We start from the raw sequence: 8,822 nt of genomic DNA on the forward strand, positions 1-8,822 counted from the left end.
ATAAACTTGCCGCTGAAGAAATCCTCGGTTGTTGCGTCGTCCTTATCGGCAAAGGCCGCGCGCGACAAGATTCATGTTTATTGTATTCAACCCATTACTTTCTCTTACCCCTGTCCCGTTGCTGCTGAACCCGTTCTTTCCCCCTGAAGTCCCTGTGTTAGTATCATGCAAGGACTATTTAATGGAGCAACAGCAACTCACTGTGGCAGCACCCCTGAAGAAAAGACTCCCCTCAACAGCAAGCGCTGACTGCCAATAGCTCTTGGGCAGGGATGGGGACTCATTGAGCCCCTCCAAGTCCATGATGGAGTGTTGATAGACCCTTTCTTTTGCAGGTTTTCAACACATTATTTTAACAAAAGTTGTTAGAACAAATATATTTTACCTACTATGGAAATAATCTTCTATGTAATAAGCTTAAAGCGAATCTGGATTAGAAGGATGCTGACATCTGAAATGTGTCCTTATGCTTAACTCAGGGCTTCTCCACTCTGCCTCAGAGCAGCCTGGCTGCCTCAGACTAGCTTGGCTGGAAGCTAGTTTCAGGCCCACAGCAGATGACTAGGCTAGAGTCTATGGAAATGGAACTGTGGCAGATTTCATGGCCCTCCAGTGCTCTTTGGAGGAAGTAGAAGCTATAGGAAGTGCTATAGAGCCTGAAGACTTGGCTGAAGATGGGAAGGTTTGGAGTACAAGGCCCAAGCCAACTCTAAGTACTTCAGAATAGAGGGTCTTCAAAGAGTAGTGATTCCCAGCAATGCCAGAGCTACTAATGACAGACTCACTGTGCAATGTATTGGTGTTCTGAGTTCTTAGAGCAAAGTACCATGATGTAAGTGGCTTCAACAATGCAAATTATGGTTGGGTCTCCACACCCCAGTGTTCCTAATCTATGGACTCAACTAACTTTGGGTTGGAAAATTATGAGGAAAACTGCATATATACTGAACATACACAATTTTTCATTTTCTTGTCACTGTCAAAAAATATGGGATAGCAGCCATTTGCATTTTCCCAGTTATTAGTGTCTCAGAGATGATTCAGTTCTAATATGTATTGGAACACACACATAGGCTTGATGTGAACACTGTGCCTCTGTATAAAGGAACAGATCATCTGCAGATTTTGGTACCATAGGGATCCTAGAACTAACCTCTGTATGGTTAGTGAGGGTTGATATGGTTAGTGTTAAATGTCCTTCAGGCCAGAGTCTGAAATCAGGTAGCCATGAAGGTTGGTTCCCCGAGGGTTGTGAGGGAAGGTCTAGCCAAGCCTCTCTGCTGGCTTCCGAAGGTCTACAAGCAAACTTTGGACTCCTTAGTCCATAGATTTCTTTGTTCATCTATATGTGATACTGTCTTTATGTGCTTGTTTGTTTCCAGTTATGCCTTTTCTCTAAGGACACTGGTCAGACTGAGTCAAAGCTCTACCTTGTTTCAGTATAACATTAGATAATGTCTTTTGCAATGGTTCTCTTCCCAGATAAGGTCATATTCTTTAGCACTGCAGTTAGGACTTTAATATATGAATTTGAGTGGAGCACATGATTCATCCCATAGAATGCAGATAACACACTGCATATTCAGTACTTATCTGGAACGAGACTCTGAGAGCGAAAACACCAAAGCGCACTTAGCTCTCAGGGCATTCTGTGTAGTATGAAATATTTTATGTGCCTGTCCCTTTAAATTATCCTATGCCTTTCAGTGTTAGTTAGCTCTTGGACTTCTGGGAAGAGGAGAATATATAAAAAACCAGCAGAGGCTGAGAGCTGAGAGGAAAAGGAGGAGGAGAAGGAGGAAGAAGAGGGTTAGGAGGAGGAGGGGGAGACAGAAATAGTATCTAGGAGACAGAAAGTAGGGCCAGAGGAGACAGTTGATGCAAGAAGAAAGCAGACTGAGTAGGGCTAGAGAGAAGAAGAAAAGAGATTGAGCAGAGTGAAAACAAGAGGCAGTTTAAAGTGAACTGAACTAGCAGAGTGAGAAGACACAGTTGGTGACAGCTGAGCCAGAAGAAGCTGAGCTGAGCCAACAAAGTTGTTGTTGGGCAAGATCTAGAGGAAGAACCCACACAGTAACTAAAGAATAAATATAAAGACCAAAAATCAACATTTACTAAAAGCAACAATTCTGCACAGCTGCGAAGGCAGACATGAGGTCACAGAAGAACTATGTGGCCTTCCTGAGCTCACTAAGCAGAAATGGGACAAGGGGGGGAATCGAATTTCCAAGGAAGAGTATAGAACAGGGGACCTACAGGGTAGCCTGAGAGAAGAGAGAAAAGGGGCAGAGTCAATGTGGAAATTCCCTGAAGGTCCCTATATAAGAGCAGGAATGCACACCCTTAGAGGTCTGACAGAGAGCAGCCTTTGCATAGCCGAAAGCTGAAAGGCAACATTATAGACCAGTGTTGGAATGCAAGTGCACCAGCTTCCCCAATGTGTTGCGAGTAGGCAGACACCTTTGACATTCTACTGAGATCCAAGAAGTTCACACAGGAGGATTAGGAGAATCCTCTAAGCCTGAAGACAAACATGGTATCCACCTACACAAACACAGAGAAATAATGGATTCAGGTCTGAGCAAGTGGAACAATCAGTGACCTGTGTGCTTGCCATGATAATAACACACACAGAGAGAGCATGTTTGGACTCCCTATGATGTATTGTCCACAATATGTTGTGAAATATGAAAGATCAGTGGATTTACAAATAAGTAATCAAGAGCAAGGTCAACACACCAGGACTCCTACAGTCTCATATGCAGAAATTAATCCAAAATGTGTCAAGATGTCAGTGAAAAGGTGAAAACTGCAAAGTGTGCTAGTGGGTAGCCTTTTCTTCTGAACCGAGACACTCTCTCAAGAAGAAGCATGAGGCCCTGTATTTGGTCCCTAGCACCCATGTTCAAAAGCTGTACTGCATCAGACAGCTGTGTCCCAGAGCTGTGGGAATGGAGTCAAGAGGATCCGTGGGGGTTGCTAGATGCTAGTCTAGCCAAACTGGTAAGGTCCAGGTTCAGTGGGAGAGCCTGTCTAAAGAGAATGGAAAGCAACCAACCTCTGGCCTCCTTGTACATGTACATACAAATGCATGTATATACATAAACATAAGTATGTTCACACACACATACACAAAGGGGTGGGTGAAAGTACATAATATTTCTTTTTTGACATTCTTTTTATAATTTTAAAAGTTATTTATTATTATTTATTACAATTTATTCACTTTATAGTCTGGCTATAGCCCCCTCCCTCTTCTCCTCCCAGTCCCACCCTTCCTCCCTTCCTTCCCTAGCCTACCAATAGGGGAAGACCTCCTCCCCTTCTGACCCTATCTGACCCTAGCTTATCAGGTCTCATCAGGGCTGGCTGCATTGTCTTCCTCTGTGGCCTGGCAAGGCTGCACCACTCAGGGAGAGGTGATCAAAGAACCAGCCACTGAGTTCATGTCAGAGACAGCCCCTGTGCCCCTTACTAGGGAACCCACTTGGACACTGAGCAGCCTATGGGTTTCATCTGAGCAAGGGGTCTAGGGCTTCTCCATGCAAGATCCTTGGTTGAAGTACTGGTTTCTGCAGGGCCTCCTGGGCCCAGGTTTTTTGGCTCTGTTGGTCTCCTTTGTGGAACTCCTGTCCCTTCCAGGTCTTTCTATCTCTCCTTTCTTCCATAAGGTTCCCAGGACTCTGCCCAAAGTTTGGTTATGAGTCTCAGCATGTTCTTTGATACTCTGATGGGTACCCTGATAGTCTTTCAGAGGCCCTCTGTGGAAGGCTGCTGTCCTGTTTCCTGTCTTCTCCTACTTCCGATGTCTAGCCTGTTTGTCCTTCTTAGTGAGGTTTTAGCCTCTTTCCTAGGGTTCTTTTTGTTGTTTAGCTTCTTTAGGACTATAGATTTTAGTATGTTTATCCTATATTATATGGTTAATATCTCTTATAAGTACGTATATACCATATGTGTTTTTCTGTCTCTGGGATACCTTACTCAGGATGATCTTTTCTAGTTTTATCTATTTGCCTGCAAATTTCATGATGTTCTTGTTTTTAATTGCTGAGTAGTATTCCATTGTTTAAAAGTACCACAATTTCTGATCCATTCTTCAGTTGAGGGACATCTGGGTTGTTTCCAGATTCTGGCTATTATGAACAAATCTGCTATGAACATGGTTGGCAGATGTCCTTGCTGTATGGGACCTCACGGGACCCTTACAGTGTCTCCTAAGCTTACACTCTGTTTCTTTCATCTACAATCTTTAGCACAGATCCAAGCCCGTTACTATATGGGTAGGGGAGTGAACATTACATAGCAGCCACATTCCACCTATTATATACTCTCTGTCTGCCTATCACCTGTCTATACATCCATCCACCCATCAATCAATCTATCTATCTATATCTATCTATCTATCTATCTATCTATCTATCTATCTATCTATCCATCCATCATCTTATCTATCAATATCATCTATCTGTCTAAATATGCAGTGAGCGATTACTGGACCCTATGTGATCTTTTTCTGCAACTTTTGTTCTCTTAGAATGGCCTATCTCAGAACAAACCTTGTCATGTGCCGATTTCACACATTTTGTGACTTTTTTAGCCTCTGATAGACAAAGCATAGCTTAGCTAGAAGGAACCCAGCTGAGGCCAAGACAATACATGCTTTGAAATTAGATATTTTTGATGAAGTTACTTTCAGCATGTGATGTTTTTCTCCATGAAATATATATTTATGCATAGCGAGAGTGGGTGGATTCTGTTCAATCTCTGTCCTCAAAGCAATACGCAGCAATCAGTAAGTAACGATTTATGGCTACTCCCAGGTGGTTTTTGAACCAGGACTCCTTGGGCAGCAAAAGGAAGGAAGCAATGGGGAGAAGACATGTGGCTATTGGTGCTAAAAGCACTTTTTTTTTTTTAAACTTGGCATTAGTTAGTTTCCCACAGCACCACTTCTTCCTATTCTTAAACATAACAAGGAATAATTCACAGAACACGGGCTTTAAAAAGGCGGTCCAATGACTGACTTCAGCTGTCAACTTTACTCAACTTAGAGTCAGGCAGGAGCCAGTTCTCAACGAGGGGTTGTCTACATTGGCTTGGTCTGTGGGCATCCCTGTGGGGGATTGTTGTGATTAAATTAATGGATTTAGGAACACCCGCTTATCTGTGGGCCGCACAATTTTCTAGGCAGGAGGTCCAGCACTGTGTAAAAGCAGGGGAAGCAAGCTGTGTACAAGCAGGTGGACATGCTTGCACTCATTTCTCCTTGCTCTTGGCAGCAGGTGGCAGTGACTGGCAGTGGGTGAGTAGTGAGTGCTAACTGCCTTGACTCTCGCACCAAGGTGGGTTGAAGCAGGTGTCTTCCCCTAAGTTACTTTTTGTCCGGTGTTTTAGTAGAGTAACAGAAGTGAAATCAGGACAAGTGGTGGATGCATTATCTGACTGAAAGCAAAACAGATCAGACAAGTGGCCGGCATAGAAATGGCTAAAAGAGAGGGAGAAATGGCGGTGCACACCTAACACCTCAGCATGGAGGAAGCAGAGGCAGGGTTACAGCAAATTCAAGGTCAGCCTGATGTATACCGAGAGCTTTAAGATTACCAAGGTGAGATAGCAAGACTCCACCTGTAAAAGAAAAATTAAAAAGGCATAACAAAGCTTTCAGAATCCATGCTGTTAATAGTGTTCTGGCTCCCTGAAGTTTTACATGCAACTCGAGGCTGGGGCTTGAGCTAAATCTACCCTAAACACATCTCTTACAACAGAGTCAATCCATCACAGTGGACTCCAAATTAGTCTTCTCCCACAATCAGTTGTTATATGTATAGGATCATAGTGAAGTTCCTGAGATCTCTAAATCCAGGATCCTCCCCCATTTTCCCATATAACTGCCAATTTAATGTAGCCCATCCAGGGGGCTTTTTGGACTTCTTGTCAAATGACATTCCTATTTCATTTTTGGTAAACAGTGTTTTTGTTAGTGGCTTGCTCTCCACGTCACTCTAGGGGTGACCTGGTCTCCTAGATCTATGACACAGTCACAGTTTCAGCTGAAATGTCACACCAGCAGCATCTGCTTTCAGATTAGTACAGACATAATCCTGGTATCCGTGAACTTTTCTCTGGTTCTCTTACGGGGCCCTTGCTTCTTTCTTTCTCTCATTTTGTTTATCTTTGCAGCTTGGTGGTTTTCTGTGTTGACCATATTTGATTTTCTTCTCTCCTGTGTATCTTCTTTATAATTTTGTTTCTTATTCGCCCCCATGGGTGGCTATCACTCTTTCCCTTCCAGGTGGAATTCCCTCAAGCATCTCTGTTTAAAGCCAGTGCCATGTTGAAGAACCCTGATGGCTTTTGATTATCTTGGGAATTAGTCATTTCTTTATTATGTCTGAAGGTTGGCTTTACCAGCTGTAGTTTTCTCTCTCTAAAAATGTCTTTTTCTCTCTCAGGACTTTGAACATGCTATTCCATCTTCCCCTGGCCTATGAGATTCCAGTTGAGAAACATTCTGTTAGTCTGATGAGATTTGTTGTTTTTGGTCTTTGAGATGGGGTTTTAGCTGCGCTAGACTTGCTTTGTAGACCAGGCTGGCCTCAAACTCACAAAGATCTGCATCTGCCTTCCCAAGTGCTGAAATTACAGGTGTGTGCCACCAGGCTCTGCTCAATGAGATTTGTGTAAGGACCATTTTAATTTGTTTTCTTCTTGTTTTTAAAAATTCTGACCTTGGGGTTGGGGATTTAGCTCAGTGGTAGAGTGCTTGCTAGGCAAGCGCAAGGCCCTGGGTTCAATCCTCAGCTCTGGAAAAAAAAAATAACAAAAATTCTGACCTTTTTCTTGAAATTTAAATATGCCAAGAAGACCTTTTTGGCCAAAAATATTTGGGGTTTATTCAGCCTCCTTGGTATAGATCTCCATATCTTCCTATGACTGAAAATGTTTCAGCTATTATTTCGATGAAACATTGGCCTTGAGTTTTTCTTTCCTTTTTATCTTTTGGAATACCCAATCACTAGAAATTTTCTTTGCTTAATAACATCCCATATGTATTAAAGGACATTTATATTCTTTTGTTTTTCCTTAATTGTTTGACTGAGTTATTTCAAAACATCTTCTTTTGAGTTGAGAAATCTTTTTGCCTCCTCTAGTTTGTTCTTGAGACTTTCAGCTGTGCTTTTTATTTGATGTATTGAGGCTACTGGCTTCAGTGTTTGCACTGGAAACTCTAAAATTTCTCTTCATTTTGCCACTGGGTTTCCCATTAATTTGTGTCTACCTGTCAGTTATCACTATTTTCTTCAGAGTCTTATTGTAAAACATTGTTCAGGCTGTTTTCAACTTCTTGTCTTTGAGTTCTGCACCTAGGAAATTTTTTTTTTTAAGTTTTCTTTGATAACATCATTTTGTCTTGCTCTGTCATATTTCTATTGTCTCTCCCTTGATACGGGTGAATCAGGAAGGCTTGCTCTTTCTGCTTATTTTACAGAGTTTTGTAAAGGAAACTCATAAAGCTATCGATTGGGTAGGCGACGTCGCTTTTAGCTCCTGATGGGTACAGTGTATAGTCTCCCCATAGCCTCTTTAGCGACAGTCAATGGCTGTGGGCACTGTGCATGGGTCAGCAGAGCAGATAATGTTTCAGTTCCTTTGGGCCCTTGGCCGTAGCTCCACACTAATGGCTTCTTGTACCCTGCAGGACCACCTGCTCAGGGCTGGCACCATGCACAGTGGGCAGAGCCCTTCTACAGCCTTCATTACTCAAGAAGATTGAGCCGCGAATTCGTTTACAGGCCAATGTGATAGAGGCATTTTCTCAGTTGAGGTTCCCTCTTTCAGGGTGACTGTAGCTTCCATCCTGCTGACAAAAAACCAACCCGGACACCAATTATATAATCTGGTGGTCTACACCATGAAGATGTTTCTTTCTGGATGAACATTAATCAGAAGCACTTATGCCTGGCGAAGATACAACAATGGAGTGTAATTGAGGAAACTGTATTAGAAGAAAAAAAAAAAAAAAAAAGGAACAGCAAGAAAGTAAAACAATAAAAGCCTTCAATTTACAGGGTGGTAGGTATCACCCATTTCCACATACATGGGGAGATGTTATGTGTCCAGATGGAAAACACACATGAAGCGTGCACGCGCGCACACACACACACACACACACACACGCACACACACACACACACACCCTGGTGGGGCCGCTGTACCTGGTGTTCTTTGGTTATCTCAGTATTTTAATTAAGGTCAAATCTTCCTTTGCTTGGCACTCTTCAAGAACCTGTAATCTTGGAACCCAGCACCCCAGGTTGTTACCCAGTGTCTGATAATTGTCTACCAGCATATCATTGCCTCTCTGCCAAGGGCGGCATCAGCTTTTCAGACCCACAGAAGGGGAGTACTTGTACGTATCCTGTATTCTCCCTGCTTTGTGCTCCTAAAGAGACACTTGGTTTTAAGAGCATTAGCTCTCACAAGTGCCTGGTTAGCTGTTCTCATGTAGGGCAGGAAATCCCTGGGTGAACATGGGGTTTTTCTGAGGCAAGTTTTCCATCCTAAGATGGTTTAGTTATAACCCACGTTTACTTATTTTTCTAGATCCTTCTCAACCTGACCATGTCTTATGGATCTGTTTCTCTCAAGGGAAGCACATATACTAAAAAAGTTATTATAGCTGCTTTAGATCTTATAATGCAGAATCCTACAGAAACATATGGAAGTTCAATTTCCATAATAGTTACTCTAATTTTTCATGATCTTATTTTATAGTTTTGTGCGTAATATTTTTAACATCTCTGATCTCAAACAAGTGAAAA

The sequence above is a fragment of the Psammomys obesus genome, unplaced genomic scaffold (assembly GCF_907164565.1).
Source record: "Psammomys obesus unplaced genomic scaffold, mPsaObe1.curated_primary_1811, whole genome shotgun sequence".
In the NCBI taxonomy this organism is placed as follows: Eukaryota; Metazoa; Chordata; class Mammalia; order Rodentia; family Muridae; genus Psammomys; species Psammomys obesus.